Source organism: Podarcis melisellensis (assembly GCF_964234715.1).
Source record: "Podarcis melisellensis genome assembly, chromosome: 5".
Classification (NCBI taxonomy): Eukaryota; Metazoa; Chordata; class Lepidosauria; order Squamata; family Lacertidae; genus Podarcis; species Podarcis melisellensis.
Genome location: NC_138537.1, coordinates 40,611,091 through 40,638,665, shown reverse-complemented (window position 1 = coordinate 40,638,665; position 27,575 = coordinate 40,611,091). Strand labels below are relative to the sequence as shown.

General features: G+C 42.7%; 1 long non-coding RNA gene across 1 annotated transcript in view; it reads right to left on the bottom strand.

Moving 5' to 3' along the window:
• Positions 1 to 27,575, bottom strand: part of LOC309370144 — a 253,335-nt gene that overhangs the window by 45,400 nt on the left and 180,360 nt on the right. The window contains exon 2 of the long non-coding RNA XR_014168442.1: positions 10,383 to 10,500. This is a non-coding gene — a long non-coding RNA (uncharacterized lncRNA). The remainder of the gene's footprint in view (positions 1 to 10,382; positions 10,501 to 27,575) is intronic.

Below are 27,575 nucleotides of genomic sequence, written 5' to 3'. Positions count from 1 at the left end.
GCTATTGGCTTAGAGAACTGTTGTCCAAGACATACAAAGCCAAAGACCTCCTAGGGCACATGGAACTGATTAAGCCTATATTTTCCTCATCCTTTCCTCTTGCTCTTCCTGTTTTTCATTCATACAGGATAAGATTTCATTACCAGTTTGATCAATTCAATCAGGAATTGTTAAGATGAAAATGTCTTTCTGATTTTACAGGAATGTTTCTTAGTGTTAATGAAAACATCAAGTTATAAATAGCCTCACCTGTGTGACAGACCAAAGACTGAATTGAACTCACACTGTGGTTACAACTAAAAACCTGGATATTCACAGCAAACTTGAAATCCTATTAAATGAATTAATTGACATGGCGGGAAAGAAAATGTGAGCTTTCAGACAATGTGTGTCATTGGCAATGGGATTGTATGCCTTGTGGCTTTATTCATTTGTTTGAATTGTGTCTATATTGTCTTTCCCAAATTCAAGATTGTTCATATACTGTGTATGTGCAATTAGTGAGCTCCCTCCCCCTCCTTTTATAAAGAAAGGTGCCAGTACTCACCATGAAGCTGTTAAAGCAAGTGCCTTGAGGAGCCCTAGGAAAAAAAACACTTTGTGCAATAAAAGACTATACAGTGGTACCTCGGGTTAAGTACTTAATTCATTCCGGAAGTCCGTTCTTAACCTGAAACTGTTCTTAACCTGAAGCACCACTTTAGCTAATGGGGCCTCCTGCTGCCGCTGCGCTGCCGGAGCACGATTTCTGTTCTCATCCTGAAGCAAAGTTCTTAACTTGAAGCACTATTTCTAGGTTAGGGGAGTGTGTAACCTGAAGCGTATGTAACCTGAAGCGTATGTAACCCGAGGTACCACTATAATGGCATCCAAGACAGTAAACAATGCAAATGCTGTAATTGAACATCAAAATCAGCAGCTCCCCCCACCCCTCACAAAAAGAAGTGATTCAAGATTACTTTCCCTTTGAGTAAAGAGGGTAGTCATTATGAATTGTGGTGCTAAGAGCCATCAGTATGCTGATGACACTCAGCTCCATTTTTCCATAGGATCTGAATCAGAAGTCATGGTAGTCCTGAACTGGTGCCTGCATGCAGTGATGGGATAGATGAGGCTGATCTTGTATCCTGGCAAGATTGAAGCACTGTGGGCGAGTGTCCAGAAACCCTGTTCTGGACAGCGTTGCGCTCCCCCTGAAGGAGCAGGTTTGGGGTGCTTGTGGATCTAGCCCTGTCCCTGGAGGCCCAGGGAGCTAGAAGGACCTTTTACTAGTTTCCACAGGTACAACACCTAGGGCTGTTCTTAGACCAGACGATCCTGAGCACAGTAGTTCAGGAATTGGTGACTTCAAGGTTGGATCACTGCAATGCACTCAATGTGGGGCTTCCCTTGTGCTTGGCCCAGAAGCTGCAGTTAGTGCAGAATGCTGCAGTATTGTCGCTGGCAGGAAGGAGACCTGATCAGCATACAACACCTCTGTTCAGAGATACAACACCTCTGTTCAGACCAAGTTCAAGGTGCTACTATTAGTAAATAAAACCCTTAATGGCTTGAGACCAATTTACTTGCCTTATCCCATGTATAGTTGCTTATCCACTTCAAATCTATGGAACTGGCACTGTTACAGCTGCCACATAATACTTGTTCTGGTCTAGTGGTGCAGCACATTTTTCATACCCCCTGCAGTGGTGGCTGCTGGGCTCTGTTCTCCTAAGTTGCCCTACAGGTCAAACATTAATTAAGAGTTCTATCTCTGCGTCATAGGCTTGTTCTCTCCCAACATATTAACTGCATTAATTTCACGCTGTGATTGATTTCAAATGTAGAAACCTTTACATTTTTGTTGTGAAACAACATGGTTACCTTGTTCTGATGACATCTGTTCTTACATTCGCCTTACAAATTAGTCATCGCAATAATCATCCAACTCTTCCTCAGTGAAATGTCAACTCTTCTCTGAACTTAATGTCTGGTTTCCAGATTTTTGGAGTTTGCATATATCAGTGCATGCGAGCCGATTTTTCAAGCAGACACATTTCTGGCAGCTCACACTTTGTGGCTCAACTGCAAGCTAGCTTCCAGTGGGGTGCACTTGCCCCCATACTTTATTTGCTTTTACATACATTAAGGTTTTCTGGCATTGGGGAACTATGCTTAAGCATATCATGCTCCCAGGTAGAAGCTACTCTTCTGGAGGTTTGAATATATAATTTGGGGCAGCCCAAAGCTAAGGTTGGGGTGCACACCTTCAACTCAGTTCTTCATTCATTTATACATGTTTGGGCTGTTATCAGTATGCTCAACAGTGTTTGCTACCCAACTAAAATACTGTGATGTCAGATGTGACGCTGTGGCAACTCAGAGATGACTCTGTACTGGAATTTTGAGTGACCACACAAAAGACTCTGGGCAGTCTGCAAGGGATGTGTGCTAGTTGAATGGAACTTTCCCCTTCTTTCTTCTCCCCTGTAGACTTCTGTGCACTCACGAGATTGGCTCCAGGGGGTTCTCTGTTTATATTCTTCCAAATATTAAATTCAGTGCTCCACATTTTGCAGCAATTTTTGAATTTTTAAATCATCATGAAAATTCTTCAACATTTTAGAAAGCATGAGACTCTTAATCTTAGGGTCATGGGTTTGAGTCTCATGTTGGGCAAAAGATTCCTGCATTGCAGATGGTTGGACTAGATGACCCTCGTGGTCCTTTCCAGCTCTACAATTCTGTGATTCTATAACTCACGTACACATGTTTGCAAGCAATTTCACATTCAGCATTATTCAACACATCTGGTCAGAATGTTGATCCTGGATCACAAACTAATTGAAACTGATTAATAGGAGGTTCAAGACAAACACAAGGAAACATTTCTTAATGCAATGCATAATTATGGGATTCATTGTTACCATGAGGTGCTGTTACTGGCTCTAAAAAAGGACTCACTAAATTCATGGATGACATATCTGCTAATTGCAAAATTAACCGTAAGAGCAAGAAAAACAGACCCTCCATTTCCAAAGGCAGTCTAACTTGGAGAAGGATAGAGAAATATAGGAAGCTACCTTAGACCAAATGATGCCATTGGTCCATATAGATCAGTACTGTTGATACTTAATGGCAATTCCTCCACCTGGGATGGGACCTGGGACTTGTGGCATGCAAACAGATTCTCTACCACTGAGCTATGACCCTTGCACAGATGCTGAGGGCAAACAGCAGAGAATGGCTCTCTCCATTATACACTATAATCATTTTAATAATAATAATTTTATTATTTATACCTTGCCCATCTGGCTGGGCTTCCCCAACCACTCTGGGCAGCTCCCAACCAACTATTTGTTGGTTTCCCAGGCTCACCCATATGACCAAAGGGAGTGATAGAAAGGGTGGTTCTATGGCCTGACTCAGCAAGGTAATTCCAATGCCAAGTACAATTTCTTCCAAAAAGCTGTAAAGGCTTTCTGTTTTATTGCCGTGTGCTTCTATTGCTGCATGTTTGAATTTGTACAAACGTCAAAATATTGCTCATTGGCTACTAAAATGCATCCATTTGTCATTTTCCTTAATGAATGTTTCAAAAGCTACTTAAGATGTCTTTAAATTCTTTTGTATAGCAGTCCATTAGCTAAGATGTTGCACAGCAGGCAGCAAATGGAACATTTCTGAGGACAGTTGACAGGTATGCATCTTTGAAATGGTTTGCCACACAGCAATATCACTGGGCAGAATGCAATTCAGAAACGGAGAGATGATGTGGAGTGGAGAGTTTTCAGCGATTGACAGCTTTGGAAAAGCTCTGCAGCTGACTGCGTCCCACTGTGCAAGGGGCAGCTTCCAACATGTGACAGATCACACAAGATGGAAAGCATGCAGTGAATCAGCAGTGCCCTTGATGAAATCCCACACAGCGTAATGTTGCGGTGGGAAACCTCTGGACTACAGGTCCCATTATCCCTCCTTGTTGGCCATGCTGGCTAGGCCTGATGGAAGCTGGAGAAGGCCAGAGGTTTCACATCCCTGGTGGAGTATATAGCAGGGATGGCTAAGTTGTGGCCCTCCAGATGTTGCTTGATTCAGGTCCCATCAGCCCCAGCCAATGGTCAGAGATAATGGGAACTGTAGTCCAACAACATCTGGAGGGCACTTTTTAAAATAATAATAATTATTATTTAATTTAATATATTTATATCCCACCTTTCTCCAAAACTGGGACTAAAGGAGGCTTACAACATTTAAAACATTATAAAATGCAAAGTAACAAAACCAAATTAGTTAAAAACAATAGTTAAAATACTTCAAAAGACATTTCAAACCAGTAATTAAAATACAGTTTGCTCCAATAGCATCCCAGTGATCAGCATCATCTGCACCTTAGTTTTGTAAGGTGTGTCTGAATTGGACTTAGCCTGCTGGTGGAAGACTAACAAACAGAGAGCCAATCTAACCTCTCTTGGGAGGGAATTTTGCAAGATGGGAGCAGCCACAGAAAAAGCACTCTCTCATGTCACCATCAATCGTGCTTCTATTGTTGAAGGGACTGAGGGTAGGTGCTCACCTGAGGAGCTTAGCACCTGGGCAGGTTTACATAGGGAGATACAATATTTCAGGTAGTCTGGCCCAAGCCAGATACAGTAGTGCTTTATAGGTCATAACCAGCACTGTGAATTCTGCCTGGAAACAGACTGGTAGCCCGGGAGGTTGTTTTACAAGGGTCTTGGGCTCCATGATCACTGCAGATGGTGACAGCCATCACGAAATTAAAAGATGCCTGCTTCTTGGGAGAAAAGAAATGACAACCTAGACAGCATCTTAAAAAGCAGAGACATCACCTTGCCGACAAAGGTCCATATAGTTAAAGCTATGGTTTTCCCAGTAGTGATGTATGGAAGTGAGAGCTGGACCATAAAGAAGGCTGATCGCCGAAGAATTGATGCTTTTGAATTCTGGTGCTGGAGGAGACTCTTGAGGAGACTCTGGTGCTGGAGGAGACTCAGTCCCATGAAGATCAAACCTATCCATTCTTAAGGAAATCAGCCCTGAGTGCTCACTGGAAGGACAGATCGTGAAGCTGAGGCTCATGAGAAGAGAAGACTCCCTGGAAAAGACCCTGATGCTGGGAAAGATGGAGGGCACTAGGAGAAGGGGACGATAGAGAACGAAATGGTTGGACAGTGTTCTCGAAGCTACGACCAAAAGCTCCCCCAGTTTGACCAAACTGCGGGAGGCAGTGGAAGACAGGAGTGCCTGGCGTGCTCTGGTCCATGGGGTCACGAAGAGTCAGACACGACTAAACAACAACAACAACAACAACCATGCTCCCTAGAAGCAGCCTCAGACAGCAGTCAGGTCACAGCATTCTGGGCAAGCTGAAGCTTCCAAACCCTTTTCAAAGGCAGCACCAAGTTGTGGAAAACTGGTGCCTGTGGAATGACTCAGTCTGAAGGGATTGCAGACCCTGTCCCTTCAGGGTAACAGAAAGCCAGTTTGCAGAGGAGATGATGATGGTGGTGGTGCATATATGCATCAAAGGTGAAGGCATCTTCATCCTCAGCCAGTCAGGCCAAACAGCAACACAGTATTTTGCAAATACAGAAACTGCAGAATTATCTTCCCTGGAGAGAAAAGCAGGATCCTGAGTCCAGTGCAGACATTACTGGTGTTTGAAGACCAGTGACTAAAGGAGATTAACTGCTTCAAGAGAAGTAACTGTGAGCTGCTTGGAGGGATTCATGTTTGCTATAGGTCAAACAGAAAATACCCCTGACCTCTTTTCCTTCCTAAGTGGTGTTTGTGTGTGGACCTCTTTGTGGAGAACACCTGGATAAATGCACTGGAATTCTTATGGGCAGGTGAAGACTATTGCTCATTTGTAGGAGCACAGATCAGCTTTGCATGTGGCAAGTTGCACATCTAGGGTTGCAGTTTGCTAAGAGAAGCTCCTGAGAGGACACTGGCATCTTTAAGAGTTGAATAGAAAAGGGGGGGAGAGATTCCATCAGTTGCAATGGGGTTCCCCATTGCAGTGGGGAAAGCTGCACCTGGTACAGTTCTGCGTTCTGTGATATTGCAGGAGCTTTCTCCATGTCTGCACAACATTTGTGAATGAAGGGGTTGAAGAGGCATGGAAGGTGCTGCTGAAGGTGACCCTCGGCATTCTTTTACCCATGCACATGGACCATGGTACTGACACAAGGTCACAGTCCATCCTTTCTATGGTATTATGGAAGTCTAATTTTGGAATAGATTTGGTGATTTTGTCAACAGCTTTTCTGAGCTTTGGGAACAGGGAGCTCCAGGGGTTTTCTTCCCTTTTGTAATGTTTCTTTTCAACTCCTCACTGCCTCCACCCCCATCCCAGATCAGATCAGGATTTCCATGGGTTCCTAGAGGTAACCGTCAAAGATGCTCTGGGCTTTCTGATGGAAAAGCAGCACCAGGTTTTAATCTGAACTCTTCCCTTTGCATTACAAGGACCCACAGTTCTGCCACAAGGGTGATTTCACTATGAGAGTTTTAATTATGTGTTAGTTTGTCTTTGGTTTCAAGGGCATGTTTAACTTACCTCCAGGCTAACACAGTGGGATATCTTATTAGTCTATTTACATTCCACTGATATAAAACTGACATGGTGGTAGTAATGTGGATTTGGGAAGCCTTCAGTCACAAATCACATTTCAGTTCCATCAAAAGGATTATTAAAGGATCCTTGACTTTCAGTCATGGAGTGGAAGCTCATGAATGTGGCCTGATTCTTTCCTGTTTTTGTCTCTCTCGTTCGTCGGTGCCTCATAGCATGTCAACAATTACCTAACAAGTCACAGTTTATTGGCCATAGGGAACTCAACTTTACTGAGACAGGTTGTTAGCCTATCTTACTGAGTATTGTGCACATCAGGCTGTGCTGGCTGGGACTGATGGGTCCAAAATATCAGGAGGGTGCCAGAGTGTTGAAAGCTCATCTGCATTGACTGGCATCATTTCTCTAAGGCCATGATGTAAAACCTTCTTCCCTGACCATGCTAGTCCAGGAATTCGATTCAAGTCACTTTTGGTGAGACTTGGCTTCCTTTCTTTTCCTTTATAAACAAGATGGAAAATACTTTTATTCCACCCTCAGTACAAGAGTCTCTATGCAGCTGAACTGAGAATACATAAATAAACCTATTGATTGTGTGGTATGTACTGCATATGAAAGTATAAGAATGTACAACTGGACAAGCTACTGGTGTTGTATGTTGCTCTTGTATGTAAATGAAAAATTATTGGGGGGGGGGGCTCTCTAGGATTTCCCAACCCTATCTGAGAATGCCACCAATTGAGCTGCTTGTACATGCAAAAACATAGTTTTAATAGCTACATTCAGATGTTCATTCATACCATCGTAAACCATGGTTTCTGAAGTCATGGGGGAACACTGTGGATGTGTGTTCCTCCCTTGCTCCTCCTCCCCAGGTGCACTGGTTTCAGCTGATAGATCTTGCCTTTTGTTAAGCCAGAGATTCCCATGGCATGCCCAGGCACTGTGAACCCACAACCCCAATGAAAGGTGGACCAGATTCAAATCCCCTGGTTTGCATGAGAGGTTGTTTTGTCTCCCACCAGCCAGAAGTTTGGCAGGAGGAATTTAATGTCAGTGGCAGTGGGGCTGGCGCCATGAAATAGGGAAGCGGAATTATATCCAAACCAGGGAATTCTGGGTTAATGCTGGTTAACAACCCAGGATAATAAGCCATGTTCTGATCGAACAAGATCATTCACGTAGCACTAAATTTATGGTTTAGTGCTTACATTCAAACGGGACGCAACGTGTTTGTCACAGAACTCAGTTCTCACTTGCTTCTACTTCCTTGCCAGGTGGTAGTTATGCATGAGAGGTTATCAAGTTACTCAAACTGGTTTCTCAATAAGAAAAACAAATACAGATTCACAACACCCAAATGGACAATCTATTTTTGTAACACAGCTTTGGGAATTCATGCAGCTGATTAAAAATACATCTTTTCCTGAGTCCCAAACTGTTGTCTATAGCTAGGTTTGTTACACATTGGTATACATTTTAGCTATGACAACCTTTCTATAAAACATAAATGCCTCTGCCCCTACTCATCCATGTCTCTTCCCCAGCTCTCCTGCATAACCCTCATCAACTGTCTAACTCTCCTAACCATCAGTTTAAATCATCATATGACCTTATGTCCTTTACTCTAGTTCTGCTTCAATTCTCCAAGTGCTCTCACTTCTGTAGCCAAAACAGAAACCACCCAACCCACACACTCTAGCCCAATTGGGACTCAACATGCTTAATAGCACAGAATGCTGAGAGGAAACTGGGTGGGGCAGGGGGATGGAGTGGCTGAAAAAGGAAGATGGAAGAGGAGGCATATGGATATAAAAAGGTTAGACAGAACCATCTCATTGTCTGGATAGGACATTTCCTGGTTCACTATTTTATGCCCCAAGAAACAGGAGTAAGAGCGTCCCATATAAATCAATAGACAAATCCATCTTGCTAATGTAGCTAGCATTGGGCATAAGTATGTCCAACCCAACCCATTAAAAAACAAAACAAGACAGACCAATCAGAGCTAAGAATGCTCAGTGGGTACAGAATGATGATTGACTGTTGGGAGGGGGCAGAAACCTGGGGTATGGGGCAGATGGAATGGAGTAGCTGGAATCCTGAAAGCTCTTGTTCTTGTTAGCCCACTTCTATATACCAGTCACAAACTCAGGTGCTCTTTTTATGACAATGATGCAGCCCAAATGAGGCTATTGAGAAACAAAAGGGGGATATCAGTGTGTTAAAGTAGGGGTGGGGAACCTCTGGCCCACAGGCCAACATTGGTCCCAGCTCAGCTGATGTGGCCATTTCCCCTAAGCCATGCCCACCATCAGGTGCGGGTCAGGTAGAGACATGGATCCTAAGGAACAAAATGGTATGTGCCCAGTTGCTCCCTGCAATTGAGATGTTCTGTCAGTGGCAATCAGCTGACTGGTAGAATCAGCTGTGTGACAGAGCTTCCAGTCAGGTTTCTGTAAAGGCAAATAAGCTGATTGGGGCTTTTGAGAGCCATTTTAGAAAGCAGCTAATAAGGACACAAATCACACTCCATGTGGGAGGGGCATTCCACAGTGGAAGGGGCAACCACTGAAAAGGCTCTGTCTTCTCTCCCCACCAATTTGATGGAGTTGACCAGTGAGCCCCCTGTGGATAATCTTAAGGGCCAGGCAATCTCATGCAGGTGCAGGCAGTCCTTCAAATTGCCTGGTCCCAAGCTAGTTAGCTCTTTACTGTAAAGATAAAACCAGCACTTTAAACTGGGTCTGGAAATTCCCTGACAACCAGTGCAGCTGGTCCAGAATAGGTCTTATATTCAAAGTAACTGAAAGTTTCCCATGAGCTTTACACACAGCTACACAACATATTTTTGCTTGACTCTGCACCAGGTGAGAGTCACCAAGTAATGGAAATGTATAGTAGGGAATACTTCATCTTCACCAGCAGTTTTCAATATGAAATGAAAATATATAGGAAGCAGTCTGTGCTCCACTGATCAAATGGATCTGCAAAGCTCTGGTATCCCCCTTAGGCCAACTCTGCAAGACTTCTGAATTGTGCCTGGGAGGAAGGAGCTATCCGTTTCAGTGTTTACACAAATATTTGTTTTATTTGGGCCCCATGAGAGTTTATTTACAGGTATGCAAGCCACCTTTTATTCTTCATCCGGAGAGCACTGTGTTGTAGGGTGCAATGCAGTAGGAATTTTTCATGTCTCCCTGACAGAGGCACCAATACTCCGAGGCAAGAACAGAAGATTCAGAGCCAGCATTATCAGATTTCACACTCAAGCCCAGGAAGTCATGGAAAGTCCAATGACAGTGCCGGGGAAATTCCCACCAATTATAAAACAGACTGAACTGAAGGAGGCCTCAGGGGAACATTTCTTGGAAACAAGAATGAAACAAGGATCAGGTACATGTCCTTATGTGATCTTTCCAGTATTATCGGTTTTGGGAAATGGTAGAATTCAGGGGCCTCAATGCCTGCACAGGCAAAGCAGGGGACTTCCAGATTCCAGTATCTTCAAACAGCCAATAATAAGAGGAATAGGCAGTTTCAGGAGCTATCACAAGCTTAACTATCTGAAGCCACACAAGCTGGATCTCTAGTAGAAACAAGACATGTTGATGTGAGACATGTTGATAAAGGCTGGAGATATCATACCAGCAGGTGCAATATGATAAAGAGTCCTTTCCAATGGAAGCAAGGGTTTGGCCACCCCACCATACCAGCAATTGATCCATCATCAAAAAGATGCAGAGTAAACCATGCCAGATCTTTAAGATAGACAAGCAGGAGCTATTTCTGCTCTCTTACATACCTTAGTTTTCTGGGCCAGTCTTTGGCATCACCATGGTCCAGGTAAACAGCCTGTACTGTGAAAGATGGTGAGGGAGTGATGAGTCTGCAATGAGGCATCAGTAGAGATGTTTCAAACCCTAAGAAGGAATAGAACCAATAGTAATTCTTAGAACAGAGTCCACAGAGATGCAGGTTTTGTGTGCACAGGCGAATGTTCTAATAAATAGACTGTGGAACATTTTAAATAGCAAGAACCCAATTAGAAATGTTAGGTCAGAGGGATCTGCGTTCAGATCTCCACCCAGCCACAAAATGTTCTGGGTGATAATGCAGTTACTCACCAACTCTTATCACAAAACAGCTTGCAGAAGTGGTGTTCGCACATTTCATCTGAGTACCTGTATAGTTAAGCTGTACATATAATGTTCAGCAAGTGTATAGTCTGTTGAACACAATAGCTAGGCTGAACAAATCTAGAGGCATACACTCTTTACACAAACACTTATACATGGGTAGAGTCAGCTACCCATGGTCTCTCCAGTTTGCCATCTGTAAATAGAGCACTGAACTGAGGTGCATTTTTGCTCAGACCTATAGTCTTTGTAGGGTAGTGGTGAGGAGACCTTGAATGTTGTGTGGCTACTTCACGAAATATTAACCCAATACTGTATAGGCAGAAACCTCTATCACTTCTTCACTTTGGTCAATATACCTTACGATAATGCTTTAAGTGCTGATAACACACACACACCCCGCCCATAGCCTCTTAAAAAACCTTCAATAAAAGCTTGCTCCCCACTCTCCCTGCAATAAAATGCTGGGAGCAAGGTGATTCAAGTTGCAAATAAAGAAATGCAATGAGCAAAACAATGAACTTTACTGCTTTGGTTGGATGAAATGAGATCTAAAAATAAAGTTTGGCTCCCCATTTAGCTGGCCTACCATCAGTATAACGGTTCAGCTAATGCAGTCGCACTGTACCCAGTGAACAGCTGGTCTCTAGCAAGCATGCCTCTGCCAGGATCCCGTAAGACAGAAAGAAGTGGGGGTGGGAAATCAATAAGTGCAGACCAATTGCAACCTTTAAAATCACTTTGGATGGCCTCAGGGTAGCTTTCCAGAACAATATACTACAGAGTAGATTGGTCAAATACTTACAGGCCTTGAGAAATTGAAATGCATGTGGACTCTGGATTATGGAATGTCAACAATTATGTTTGTACTGTAGTGCAATTGCTTTGCAATTAAGAAAGCAGTAACAAGTGAAGGCCTTCTGGGAGATGATACATAATGAACTAAAAAAGGTGCTTAGACTTACCTTACCCAAGAAACCGGAGGCCTTCCTCCTGGGCATGGTAGACCAGAGGGTGGCCAAGAAAGATAGAACTTTTTTTATGTACGCTACTACAGCAGCAAGGATCTTGATGGCAAAGCACTGGAAGACACAAAATCTACCCACATTGGAAGAATGGCAGACGCATCTGATGGATTATATGGAACTGGCTGAAATGACTGGCAGAATTCGAGACTCGGGAGAAGAAGAAACGGAGGAAGTTTGGGAAAAATTTAAGGACTATTTGAAAAAACATTATAAATTGTATGAATGCTAAAAAATGCTTCTCTCTAGGAAATTATAGCTTCAGTATCGGTAAATCTGTGAATTGGTAAATAAGGCACAACAAGACAGAAGTGGTGTAAAGAAATAATTTTATTGTGTTGAAACTAAAAATTAATGGGTTCGGATTGAAATGTCTAGAGAACAGATAACACGATAAAATGGAAGATATATATTATGTTTAAAATAAGTCAACAAATTGCTGAGGTTTTGGTTTTACAGAGAATGCAGAGTCCGGAAGAGGGGGGGAGTCCACTAGATTTATGGAAACATGTATTTGGAATTTGAATTTTGTATATTATAAACTTAATAAAAATTATATTAAAAAAAAAAAAGAAAGCAGTAACAAGTAGCAACAGTGGAAAGGTAACACACATGCACCTCCTACAGAGCCTGCAAAGGAACAATCAGAAACCTTGAAAGTGCACTCCCAATTATTTGTTGGCAACGGGGGCTTGCATTTGGCACCTCTTAAATTTGGCATCAAATGCAAGCCCCACTAGGATTGCTTCCACTTGAGAGTTCCGGTGGTGGTTGCAAACCCCACTGGCATCAGCTACTTTTGGGTGTTCCCAAGACCACCCTGACTGGCACCAAGTGCAAATCCCAGGTTGGGCAGGGATCTTTATTTGCAGCCTTGATGTAAAGAAAAGAAGAAAAGAATATTGAACACACTCAGTGTGGGTTCCTGATTCTTTGCTTTGAAGCTAAGATCCTTGATGTCATGGTGACATCAGGTGATTGACAGGTGGGTTGGTCCTGCCCACTTGTCAAAGTGGCCCATGAGGGAGCTCAGCTCACTGGCTGGATCCTGTTCCACACCCCTGCAATATAACAACAACAACAACAACAACAACACAACAATAATAATCATAATTATTATTATTATAATTTATACCCCACCCATCTGGGTGGGTTTCCCCAGCCACTCTGGGCAGCTTCCAACAGAATATTAAAATGCAGTAGTCCTTCAGATATTAAAAGCTTCCCTAAACAGGGCTGCTTTTTATGTGCTTATTATAAACAGGGCTGCTTTTTAAGTGCTTATTATGGGATGGACATATTGGCAACAGTGGATATGTCAATCCTCATCAGGATGTATAATCTGTTCCATATGAAAAAAGGAGTGTTTCAAATTGATTTGCAACACTCCTTTTTTCATATGGCAACTTATGCTCACAAAAGGGCTCATTCCTAGAGAAATGCCACGGCTACAGTCTGGAACAAGTGCAGCACGTTTACTAAGGCATATATCCTAGTAACTTCATTGGGATTTAATCTATAATCCACGTGCATAAGGTTTCAGCCTTACCCATGCAATGTCCTCCAGCTCAGTAGGATTCAAATGCAAATAATTATATGCTGAACTGACACCCGTATGTTTGAAATAATGATGGTGACGCAGAATAAAAGCTCTTGCTTAGCCATCCCTTAACAACCATGTCTCATTCCATAAAAGTTGACACTTATCTTCTTGTTGTCAGCTTTTACTGATAGCTTTGCAGCAAACTATTTTTCCTTGTTTTTCCTTCTCTTCTTCCAGTTCAACCTTGTTGAATGGTCAGTCATTTCAAGAAATACAATTCCACTGACTCCAAGCAGCACATTGGCAGTAGGATTAAATGTTCCCTGCCACAATATTACCATTTTTCTTCATTCCAGAAAGAAACTGCAGTCGTTAGGATACCAACTTCCATGTAAACATATTCAATATTGGGCTGCAAGTTCTATTCAAGCCAATAGTGTCCATCGCTCCCACCTTTGTAAAAATAGATATTTAAAGCTCATCCCAGTACTATGCATGTTATTTAGAAGTCAGACCTTCTTTCCAGAGGAAAGTGTGAATAAGATTGCAGCCTTAGTTCAGTATTTTCAGGCTAGAATATTATTACCAAGCAGCAACACTTGGTAAGTGTGTTAGGAAAAGGGCTGCTATCAACAAGGGTTGCAATGGGTTTCATTGTGCTCAGTAGGCCTTACTCCCAGAGTCAAGCAGGCATAGGATATCAGGGTAGGTTTGGTATTTTCAGGCTGGAATATTATTCATAAGCAGTGGTATTTGGTAAGCATGTTAGGAAAAGTCCAGTCCTCTCTACGGTCCTCTTCTAATACAAAGAAACAGCCCACTCCAGATTACAGATGGGCAAGAAATGCAGTTTCATTTGAGTTTTAATGAGAAACCACCTAAATTCCTACTTCTTGAACCAATGCACAAGCTCAAACACACCTATCCTTCAAAAGTCACATTCTTTGAAATGTCTGATGCAGTTCTCCAACCAGTGTATACAAACGTGCATATTGTTACAAAATTTGTGTGCCACCCCCACTCTCTGCAAGATTCCTGGGGTTTCCAGGCATTCACCTGGGGTCTGTGTTCCTTTGGAGAACTGAGACACAGTGGAGGTTGTCGTAGCTTTAAGAAATATGGTTTATTCACCTATTTACACCTTCAGTCTACATGGAAGGAGTCCAGATCTGGCAGAATGGTCATTTCAAGAGGGCCTTGCCCCTGACAGCAGTACAGCCCTTGAGTCCAAGGCATCTTAGCCAGCCTGCCCAAGATGGATCCCAGATTTTCTTCTTCTCAGAACAACCAGCTAAAAACTCTGTTTTCCTGTCACCTCACACCCAGTTAACCTGGCAACCTTCCAAACCTTCCAGGTAGAGCTGGAAGAGACTCCTGCATGAAACCACAGGGAGCCACTCCACATCACTGTGGACAGTACTGAGCTAGAGGCACCAATGGTCAGACTCAGAATAAGACAGCTTCCTGTGTCCCTTCCTAAAGATGGCATCCTCTGACATATGTTGATAGACCGTCGGATCTGATGGCTCCGTTAGCTGCAGCAGAACCTGAGCATATAAATTTCAGGTCAGCATTTAATTTAGCTTCGAGAAGCGTGAGTAATGGTGCTGACAAATACTGCCAGAGGGGCTGGGGCAAATTCCAAGGGCCCTTGCACTGAGGATGGGATCTTTGAAGCTTGATTTCATGCACTCTGGAAGCAGAGCTGTTAGTTTCACCCAAGCATGTTATATAGAAGGATATGCAAATTACCATGAACACGACTATATCAGAGTGTGCAAATGAGCATGGAGGAGTGGAGATGTTGATGACGGCACCCTTCACTCTTTCATCTTCCAAACTCATTTACATTCAAAATTAGAGCAGCGGGTTTTTGATGGATTTGGTTATTTTGCACATTAATTTTTATATGTTCTTATTAGAATGTTCAGCTGGAGTCATCCGAAAGTCCTTCTTATTTAAATCACCAAATTATGTCCTCAAATCAGTCAATTGCAGCAGCAACAAGAGACGAATCTGGAATGCTGGTCAGGTAAACCGCCAGCCTTAAGGCAGCGTCCAGAATAGCAAACTATTGAATATTTCACAGATGAGAATAGGGATAAGCTTGTAACATCCTTCTTCTCATACCAAATATAACTTTGTGAGCCTGATTGCCTCCACTGTGGCATATCATCAATGGCTTTTCACCACCTGGTTATATGCTCTGCTTATTTACTCTGCAAAAAGTTTGCCCTCCACAGAAGGTTGGTTATTTCTTTGGGTTTAAAAACATCATTGTCCTATACGCAATAGATCCAGTTACAGATAGGTAGCCGTGTTGGTCTGCCATTGTCAAAACAAAAAATTTTTTTCCTTCCAGTAGCACCTTAAAGACCAACTAAGTTAGTTCTTGGTATGAGCTTTCGTGTGCATGCACACTTGTTCTTCGTATCTGAAGAAGTGTGCATGCACACGAAAGCTCATACCAAGAACTAACTTAGTTGGTCTTTAAGGTGCTACTGGAAGGAAAAAATTTTTGTTTTGACTATATGCAATACCTTACCAATAGTTCATGTTAGAACACTTATGGTTTTATGTGACTAAATGTGAATTCTCAGCATTAGCCAACATCTCAACTCTAACCATCATTCTTGCCATTCCTGTCAGCACCCCAGGCCTTTGCAAGGTGGGGGGGGGGGAGTATCATAGATGATGCAAAATGTCTGTTTGCCTTAATCCCGTGGGTTTCTCCCAATCCCCATTAATTTCCTCAGAATTTTGTTTAATGATTGCCCAGCTAAATCCTGAAGAATGCACTCAGGAGGAATGTGGGAAACAGTTTGAAAAGGCTGACCTATATATGTTTAAAAAAACAAAAAAACAAAACCAAATACCTTGCAATTTCCATAAGGTTGTGGGAGATCTGTGCTCTTGGGAAACCATGTTTGCTAAATTCTCCAACATATTGCAGACTTGTCCCTTCAACCTCAATTAATTCTTAAGTTTGCTTTGCCTTCTCCCTGCAATGATGTTCCTTATAAGAAAATTCTATCAGTTGCTCTAATGAGAGATGACTTCCAGAAGTTAAAAAATATTTACGGGAGGCAGACTGCCCTGTTAGCTCTGTTACACACTCCTAGAGTTTAAAACAGCCTTTGCCAACTTGATGCCCTCCAGATGTTTTGGAGTACAACCAGTGCTTTTTTTCCTAGAAAAATATGTGCCGGTACTCAACATGAATCTGTTACAGTAAGTGCCACTATTTTTAACCAAAAAAGGAGAGATGCCGGTACTGCATACCCTTGAGTACTCCCTTTTTAAAAAGAGCTACAACTCTTATCAGTACCAGCCGCCATGCTGCTGGAACTGATGGGAGTTATGGTCTAAAATATCTGGAGGGCAGCAGGTTAACAAAGGCTGATCTAAAGCATCTTTTCCTTGGAGTCTTCTTCGGGGTCCTACCACTAGCTGACTGTTGTATACTTCCTCAGAAGTATACTGGGCTGGATGATTCACTGGAAGAGCTCTGCTGGTTCTTTGTCTTATAGTGAGAACAGGTTCCCCCCTGCAATTAGCTAAGGATAAACAAGATGAATAGCTAATATCTAAGTGCATATACAGTTTGGCCCTAAGAAAGCAATTGTGGATTCTGTCCGGCCCCCCACATTACCACCCTCTCCAACATTACTCTAATAGGGACACCCTATTCCATACTTTCCAACATTTCTCCAGTGAAAAGCAGGACATTCCAGGATCAAATCAGAAACTAGGGCAGCTTCTGTAATTCTGGGACTGTCCCTGGAAAATCAGGACACTTGGAGGATGCAAATCACTCCCTGACTTTTGCTTTCCCTAAGCACTAGATCCCATTCCCTGTGGAAACTGATCATGAGAAGAAACCAACATCAGCACAATCTGCTGGGAGGTTTTCCTGCGCAAGGTCCAGGGAGATGGATGGGGGCAGCAGAAGTGCACAGCGATTCTCTTGCATTCATTTGGTTTTTACAGGAGAACTCCCCACTGGATTGTACTGCAAGCTTTCAAGGAAGTCAGCTTTCTGGGCATGGTAAGCACACACACACACACACACACACACACACAGCTCCTTCCAACAGCTTAGCTCCATGGGGATCATGCTGCAAAAATCAAGGCTTATATGGTGATGAAAACTGAACTGAATTGCCTGTTACACATCCATTTCTTGCGATGCTTTTGACTCTTCTTTTTAGAATCCCATGATGGTTCTAGTTTCTGAGAATTAGGCAGGGAGAGAAGGATAGATCAATTCACCCTAATTCACATAAGCCCAGCTGTCTGGCATCTCAATGCTTTTTTTCTTTTCTAACTTGTGAAAGCTACTTTTCTCCAGACCTGCTATTTCACCCCCTGTAGTTTTGGGGAAATTGTGCAAAAATCAAGACATAAATTAAGCTAGCACAATAGGATTGCCAGCATAGTAATTCAACTTCTCAGGTCTCGTCTTCGTCTGACCTGAGGAATTCATAGGGATTAGCTGATCAACGGCTTGGATGCTGCTGCAGGGGTATCCCAGTGTTAGTTCCACGTTATTCTCTTTAGGTGTCATTAGCAGGAATGAGGGACAAGAAGAGAAAAGCGGAAGAGGAACAAAGCACTTAACTACCATCAAGACTAGAGCATATTGAAGAGTGAAACAGATGCTTTATTCCATTAATTTTTCACCATCTGTTGGCATCTTTTGGCAGGTCAGAGGCAGGAAATATAAGATCATCAAACAGCATGAACAATGTCACTTTGATTCTGAAGATCAAATTTTAACAAGGACAACATAACTATCTACGTTATAAACTCTGTTTTATACCATTCTAATTGCCTTGCTTTCTCTTCAAGAATCCTAGACAGGGATGGATGAATCTGGTAATTTCACTTTCTCCATTTTTCATTTTTCCAATATTAAGTTCAGTTTTCCACATTCTTGCATACACTTTGCGATTTACTTGTTTTACAAAAAGTCCTCATGAACATTTTGAAGTGCATTTCTCCTAATGCACAGAATTCTGGTTGCAATATTGCCTACAAATAAGCCCATTTTTACAAGCAATACCCCATGGAGCCAAGGATTAAGTGCAATCAGGTCAGCTCTAATTAAACTTTACTTTGGTGTTACTTACGCCTGTGTTACTGGACCTATGTTATTTATGCCTGCTCTTCACCTAAGGTTTTGTGCTGGGAATATCCTTTCAGGTGGCATTAAAGAGAAACAGAGGAAAGCCTCTGCAGATCAATTCCCTGGCCTTGTTTGGCTCTGTCAGTCTTAGAGCAGTCATACAAGGGTGGTGTATATACTTCCCTTTTGTTTCCTGTATTCTAACCTTTATTTCAAAATAAAATTCTATTGTAAAAAGCACACCCCTGTTTTGTACATGGCAGAGCAGCTCCCTTGCGAAAGTCAGTCCTCGATGCAAGCTGTGGGAGTTGAAAGTGGCTGTGAAATTAGTTAAGTCTTTAGTGCACCCTGAGACTCTCTCTCAGAAAGGATACAGTACAGCTGGAAACAAACTGAATGCACACTGAAAATCTGGCAAAAATGTCCTAATTCAAAATTGTAATAGCCAACATTTTAAACTGTTGCTGTTGCAACCTGACCTGCATTCATGAGCTAGTGACGGTTTTTAGGATACTCTACCACAGCCCCTGAGAGTACTTAATGTATGGGAACCAAAAATGAGTGTGGGAACTGGGCAAACTGGTGACTCAGCAGATGTTGGAAGACCAATGAGTGAAGGTCCACCGGATGGATGATTCACTAAATAATATATCTTATGCTGTCACTCAGATGAGCCAGAATCAGGTCTTGCACTGATCCTGGGCTCTGAGTTGGGGTGAACTCACCCTAAGCTAAGTTGGAGAGAGGCAGTGAGAAGGCATCTGACACTGGGAATTTGAGAGCTAACAGTTAAGATCATAAAAATCACCATATGGGAGAACCTTTAAGCAGAGAAGCATTTAGGACAGTTGACCGATTCTGCTGTACTGGGAACTGAGCCTAGTTGGTGCTGTGGAACATCGCAACTATGACACAGTGAATTGAGCAGAACAGAAGGTGGGAGGGCATGCCAAATTTTGGTCTCATACAGGGTGCAGCTGAAATTTGAAGACCAAAGTCTGCCCCTGCTTTAAAGACTTCAATCCTATACCTCCAGGGTGGGGACTCTCATGCAGGGGCCAAATGCGTCCCTCCAGGCCTCTCTGACTGACCCTTACTACTCTCTCCAGGCCACATCCTCTCTCCCTCCTCAGTCATACTCTTCCCCACCCCCAGGCCACAGCTTCCGATCCTCCTTGACCTCTATGAGTGCCTCTTGTTTGCCTGGATGGAGCATGGAGAAGGGGGTGTTTGCATCTGTAAATACTAGGCTATTGTAAGCGCACGGCACTGTGGTCTAAGCCACTGAGCCTCTTGGGCTTGCCAATAAGAAGGTTGGCGGTTCAAATCCCCACAACGGGGTGAGCTCCCATTACTCTGTCCTAGCTCCTGCCAACCTAGCAGTTCAAAAGCACACTGTGCAAGCAGATAAATAGGTACCAATGAGGTGGGAAGGAAGGTAAACGGCGTTTCCATGCACTATGGTTTCTGTTCCGTTGCACCAGAAGTGGTTTAATCATGCTGTCCACATGACCCAGAAAGCTGTCTGTGGACAAACGTCAGCTCCCTTGGCCTGAAAGCGAGATGAACACCACAAACCCATAGTCGCCTTTGACTGGACTTAACCATCCAGGGGTCCTTTACCTTTTTCTTTTTACCTTTACTGTACAAAGATAAAATATACATTCATTGCTCTACCCACTTTTGCCTCTGGCCACGCCCATCACTGGCAACGTGGCCCTAGAATAGAATAGAATAGAATAGAATAGAATTTATTATTTATACCCCGCCCATCTGGCTGGGTTTCCCCAGCCACTCTGGGCGGCTTCCAACAAGGTATTAAAATATAGTAGTCTGTTAAACATTAAAAGCTTCCCTAAGGGCTGCCTTCAGATGTCTTCTAAAAATCTGGTAGTTGTTCTTCTCTTTGACATCCGGTGGGAGGGTGTTCCACAGGGTGGGTGCTACTACTGAGAAGGCCCTCTGCCTGGTTCCCTGTAACTTGGCTTCTTGCAGCGAGGGAACCACCAGAAGGCCCTCGCTGTTGGACCTCAGTGTCCAGGCAGAATGATGGGGGTGGACCGAGGCCGTTTAGGTATATTTCAGGTATACTGGACTGCAATGCACTCTTCAGGGTGAAAAGGCTTCCCCACTCCTTTTGTGGGCAAGTCCCACACTGCATTAAATAGGCCTTACTTCTGAGTCAAGGTGCTGTGAGTTATCAGCAGATTGTGGCTCTTGTTTGACCCCCAATAATTGTGTCTCACATACTGGTATTCCTAGGCCCATAGGCAACCAAGGCAGGGTGAAGGCAGACTTGGCTTGGTTCCTCAGTCTCAGCGCTAGGATTGACCTGGAAAACGGTCCTGTTATTTGCGAAATATAGCCTAGGAAAGCAATCACTACTTGATTGCTGGTTTCTTGCTGAGTTGCTAAATGGAAAATTTCTTGTGTGAATGATCCCTTAATGTAATGCCACCTACACCAGGGATAGTTTTAGTTTCTTTCTGCTTCACTTGAAAGCACAACTCCTTCTGTGAATAAAGTGGGTGAATGTGACTGGTAATGAGTAAAGGCTAAATGGTCTAAAGCGTCTCTTGACAGTGAGCCAGCTTGTTCAAAATAAAAGGAATGGTACATTTAAGAGCTTAACGTTTTTATATACTTTTTTAAAAATGTCATTTCTATCTGTAATTCAAAACTTGATGAATTAAAGATAATTCAGATAATTGCCCAATTTCCATTTTAATGGAAAGCTCGTATTCCCATTTATGTTATTGTATTCCCATACACCCCATCTTCCTATCAATATGGAAATTTGGCAATTATCTGAATTCTTTTTAATTCATCAAAGCTCTGAATTATAGATAGAAATGGCATTTTATGAACAGAATTCCATGAACTTAAACACGCTTGCTCCTTTTATTCGGGAAAATTCTGGCTTACATGTTAACAGAGGGACCTGCCAGTGTCAGCAGATAATGAGGCCACTAGGAGAGGGCCCCAAAGTATTTAGGCGCCCCAAACAGGTGTGCCACCAGGCCCATTTCCCAACGTCAAAGGCAGGATGGACAGCTGCAACTTTCAGACCATGGGGATCATCACAGTCCATGAACTGCAACCCAGAATCCTCTACAGCACAGCAGAACACCTCCTGGATTGCCAGTTGCTCCATTTGTGTCCATTCTCCATTAATCCAGAATGCGGCAGCTAGACTGGTGACTGGGAGCGGCCGCCGAGACCATATAACACCGGTCTTGAAAGACCTACATTGGCTCCCAGTATGTTTCCGAGCACAATTCAAAGTGTTGGTGCTGACCTTTAAAGCCCTAAACGGCCTCGGTCCAGTATACCTGAAGGAGCATCTCCACCCCCATCATTCTGCCTGGACGCTGAGGTCCAGCGCCGAGGGCCTTCTGGTGGTTCCCTCATTGCGAGAAACAAAGTTACAGGGAACCAGGCAGAGGGCCTTCTCGGTAGTGGCGCCCACCCTGTGGAACGCCCTTCCAGCAGATGTCAAAGCAATAAACAACTACCTGACATTCAGAAGACATCTTAAGGCAGCCCTGTTCAGGGAAGTTTTTAACGTGTGATATTTTATTGTATTTTTGGTTTTTATGGAAGCCGCCCAGAGTGGCTGGGGAGACCCAGCCAGATGGGCGGGGTATAAATAATAAATTATTATTATTATTATTATTATTATTATTATTATTATTATTTATTATTATTATTATTAGAATGACACACATACACCACTGGGGTTGCTTGCATACCCTTGACTCAAGCTCCATGTCTTTACATTTTAAAAAACTAGCTTTTGGGGAAATTAGGGCTGTGGTGCTAGAGAGAAAGTAGGTTTATTCTCTCTCCTCCCTGCCCCCCCCCCAAAAGCTGGTGTATTTGCACTGTACCACCCTTCCCACCATCTTGCCCTCCTTTTCCCATGAAACAGCAGCAGCACCTGCCAAGGTAAGCAAGCGCCTCTGATACTTTTCCACCTCCACAGCCCTGGCAGCACACAATCCAGAGAAAAGAAAAATGAAGAAGAAATGATGAAACTGAGAATAGTCACATCACCATTGCAAAAGGAATAGAGAGGAACCAAACCCTTGAAAGAATTAAGCATCTTTATCTTCTGAGTTTGGCTAAACAGAGATGTTGAATGAAAAGGGATGTAACAAGATTTCATTGGTAAAGTGAAAAATGGTGGAATTAGGGGGCTATTACATGGCTGGTGTTACTAGAAACCTCATTCTTTACCTCACATCCAGTGCACTGATTAGATCACCCCATGCCTTAGTAGCTGGCAGGAAAACAGAGATAGTTAAAACTCATTTACAAGTGCGAAAAGTTTAGCAAAGAAGGTCAAAAACCTGCCCACCTTTTAAGAGACAAGAAAAGAAAATTTCACTACAACCTTAATGAAAATTACCACTGTGTTTATTTAGAGGGGAAGGTGTCCCTGGGGGCAGGAAGTCAATCCATAGCTCAGTATTACTAGGAAGCTTGTTTTCAGGACTGGGCTAAAATCATTTTCCTTCAGGGGAAAAGTATGTATTTGATAAGGAGCTCTGATCAGTGGTGTTGTGGTAAATTTTGGAGTGCAGGAGCCACACCCACAAAGAAAGCAAAAAATAATAAATGCAGGCAGCTGTGTTGATACATAATATTTTGTTCTTCTGCCTTCCTCTCTGACAGTTGATTGCTATGGCAACATACTGAGCTTCTCTTAGATCCATCCATTCCATCTATATTATATTGCACTTCTGGCAGTAAAATCTATTATCTTGATTGGATGAGGTGATGAGATGGCATGGAATGTGTCACCGGCATTTTGAGTGCTCGGGAAACAAATCTGTTAACTTCTGGGAGGGAAAGGACCATTGTCAGTTTGGCTGGGATTAAAAAGCCACACACTCTAAGAGACAGATGTAGCTTTGGGAGTTATACTATGAACTGGGAAAACACCCAGGAAGATAAAGGGGAAAGGGTAGGTAAACAAAGTGAGGGGGGAATGCACAGGAAACTGAAAAGAAGTGGGTACCATGGTACCTCAGGTTCCAGATGCTTCAGGTTACAGACTCTGCTAACCCAGAAATAGTACCTCGGGTTAAGAACTTTGCTTCAGGATGAGAACAGAAATCATGCAGCAGCAGTGGGAGGCCCCATTAGCTAAAGTGGTACCTCAGGTTAAGAACAGATTAAGGTTAAAAACAGACCTCCAGAATGAAAAAAGTTCTAAACCTGAGGTACCACTGTAGTAAGAAACAGGGGAATTTAATTTCACATTGCTTTATAAAAGTCAATATGCTTTAGGAAAATGAAAGCTAGTGAAATGTTTGTCCTATATATAATAAGCATCATAGGAACATCACACTTTAGGTCAGACCAGCTCAGCTTGTGATGTCCAAAGCCAAATGCAGGCCACCAGCGGCCATGTATGGTGGAGCACCAGGGTCACAAAATACATTCCTTTCTATAGGCTGCCTGGTGGGTCACACATTGTGCTTTCCTCCTGCAAAAAATTAACAAGTGCACCAACAACATCCATGCTACACCTTGCAATATGTGAGGTGGATACATGCCTCTTCTGAGACTATCTGCCCATGCTTAAAGAAATGAGAGCTTGGACAAATTGTGCCTCTCTGCCTCCTGTGGGAGCAAGTGTCATAGTTTAAATTGCTTTCTTTAATCTGCCCTGAATCTTTGAACATTCAACTTCATTGAATGTCCACAAGTTCTAATGTTAGGAGAGAGGGAGGAAAACTTCTCTCTATCCACTTTCTCCGTAATTTTTCCATGCATAATTTTATAAACTTTATAAATTAAATATTTCAACAATAGAAAGTTTGGGGAAGTTTTTACGATTGGAAGTAAATGTATATGCTCAATACTGAATGTTTGTTATAATTACAAATTACATTGGACTTTCGGAGTCTGTAACTACGTATTATGGGAATACATAAATATTTATATCCAGATTGTTAGAACAATATATAGTACAACCAGAAGACAACAAAAGAAAAAGCAACAGAGTTTCAAAAATGAAATACCATTGTAGTTGAATAATTTATATGTTTTTGAATATGGATACAGTGAAATAGCTACGTCTACATTTTTAAGGAGGCATACAGGATTTAAACAGGGACTTTTTAAACATACAGTTCAGTGCAAAAATAAAATAAAAACAACCCACCTTCCATTAAAATCAGAATGGAATATATACAGTTGAGAAAATTCAAATGCACTAATGCAAAGACATGAAACCTCCCCTTCTGTGTTCCAACTTCTGGCGTTCAGAAACCCAATAACATTTCCGATAATGGCACCCAGTCCTGCACTAATGCTGTTGGATGAGGATAGGAGGCAGAGCACTAAGATATTCCTGCATGTGGGATCCATGCCAACTAAATATTACAGTTATGGTGCCATAGGCTTGCACCACGGCAACTCCACTTTTGCAAGAGTAAACCAAACAAAAAGGTGGTGTCAGGGGTGTCCCCTCCAACATTTATCTGATGAAAATAGGGACATCCTAAGGAAAAGCAGGACATTCCAGGATCAAATCAGAAACTGGAATGGCTTCTGTAAATTTGGGACTGTCCTTAGAAAATAGGGATACTTGGAGGGTCTGTGAGAGGCGTTAGACTAAGACTGAGTACACATGATACCTTTAAAGCACTTTTGAAGCACATTCTTTTGCACAAAGAATTCTGGGCACTGTCATTTGTTAAGGTTTGGCGGGAATTGTAACTTTCTTTGGTGTAAACTACAGTGCTCAGAATTCTGCGAGGGAAAGAAGGTCCTTTGACTGTGATTTAAAGCTATAGTGTGTGAACAGGCTTACTCTGAATCCTGTGTATTTTTGTAAACACTGGTGGTTTTTTTGAGAATTGCATTGCAAATTTGGATAAGTGCACCTTTCAAAAGAATGGCTATGTTTTGATTCTCATATAGTTTTTGAAAGTGTGGGTTTCATAGATCTGCCTATAAATGCAAACTGAATTGACTTCCTCTTCAAATCCCTACCCAGTAGGGAACATGCATGTGTGAACCAGTTTTCTGGCATAACTTTTTCAAATGGGCTTCATATAAGGGGGAAGCCTTTCGAAGAACTCTTTGCCCTGGCACCGTGCTAAAGAGTTGCACTCTGCTATTGCTCTCTCCTACTTGGTATGCTCAGCACCCCTGTTCCCCAGTTAAAGTCTGTGCCCATCCAAAGAGGACACGGCCTCAGCTCAGCAGCAAGTGTTCTAAATTGGAAACACACAATGAGGCTTAAAGGTCAAGCAGGACGAATTAAGGGATGATGGCATGAATAATTTGTTGCAGTAATTTAGCATCATTGGGGTGTTGTTATTGCCACCAACTCTTTCCCTTTTTGTATTCGTAATAGAACGATCTCGCAAGAGTTATCTGATGGAGGAAGTAAGAAAGATTATCTCTGTTGTGTTTTCTTGTTGCTAACAAAACTTTCTTTTGTCATTCGCACGATCGGTACTCAAATATATTTGTTATCTTTGAAAGGTTAGAGCCTCTACGAATGAGAGAATGCCAGACCCTTCAAGTATCCCTAATTTCCAGGGACAGTCCCAGATTTACAGAAGCCATCCCTGTTTCTGATTTGATCCCAGAATGTCCCGCTTCTCCTTAAGACGTCCCTATTTTCATCAGAGAAATGTTGAAGGGTATGGAGTTATGTGACACACACACCCCGAGCCAAGGAGATAAGAGCTTTAGAAAACATCTGAAGGCGGCCCTGTATAGGGAAATTGTTTAATGTTTTACAGTATTATGTTTTTATATATGGTATGTTGGAATCCGAAGAAGAAGAAGAAGAAGAAGAAGAAGAAGAAGAAGAAGAAGAAGAAGAAGAAGAAGAAGAAGAATTTGCCTATTTTCACTGGAGAAATGTTGGAGGGCATGGAATGCTATGCTATATGCAGACTCTTCCCAAAAGATCAAAACTGGACCCACAATCCTCAAATCGCTTTTTGCTATGTAATTCTGCTGAAATCCATGATGTCTGCTTTGCATTGACATAAGGGCAGACAAGAGCAATGAACTTCTAGCATAGATTCCACCCTGCTGGCGCCATCCAGGTGTTTGGAACTAGCTGGGTCTTATGGGAGTTGTTGTCCAAAACATCTGAAGGGCATCAGGCTGGTGAAAGCTTCTCTAGCATCCTAAGAAGAGGGTGAGATCTGCTTTGTTTAGAGCCTACAACTACCACAAACTCAATAAGCCAGCTGCCTTTTCAGCTTTTTAAAATGCAGTTTTGTGCTTCAGCCTGCAGACTGGGCTTGCTTCATGCTGGGCAACAAGTTACTCAATTTTACTGAGAGTGGAGGAGAGGCAGCAGGAGAAGACTGTGTGAATAAGTTGTGGCAAAGAGCACAGCACAGCACACCTGGATGGTAAATGGCTTAGGTGGTTAAGGCAGGGAAGCGGGGAGAAGAGTTATTTTTAGAAACAGGCGATGTCGGGGATTGGGCCACAATGCAGCTCTGCTAATGAAATCCCTGATATATTTTCCATCGCTGCCCTGTTTGGAGTGAAGCAAGAAATTGACCAGCGCAAGGTCGCCTGGTGAGTTTTGTGGGGAGTGAGGATTTAAACCCAGGTCTTGCTGGTACTACATACCCTCCAACATTTATCCAATGAAAGTAGGGACATCCCATCCCATAATGATAATTTTACTATTTATCTCCCCACACATTTTACTAAGTTTCCCCTGCTACTCTGGACAGCTTGCAACATATATTAAAACAAAAAACACAAAAAACCCTCCCTATACAGGATTGCCTTTAGATGGCTCGGGGGGGGTCTGATAGCTCCATACCCTCCAACATTTCTCAAATGAAAATAGGGGCATCCGAAGGAAAAGGGGGACATTCCAGGACCAAATCAGAAACCAGGACGGCTTCTCTGAATCAGGGACATTCCTGGAAAATAGAGACACTTGGAGGATCTGGAACTAGGGCCCAAATACATGATAAACACACTAATAATAATAATGATGATGATGATGATGATGATGATGATGATGGCAGGCTTAAATTGGTCTCTCTTAATTTGAAGGGAAAGCAGTTGCAGGGCCCTGGTCTGGAATGTGTTTCTGATTTCTGACCAAAAATAATGCTCTCCCCCCCCCCACACTATTTGCTGCAAACTACAAATGGCA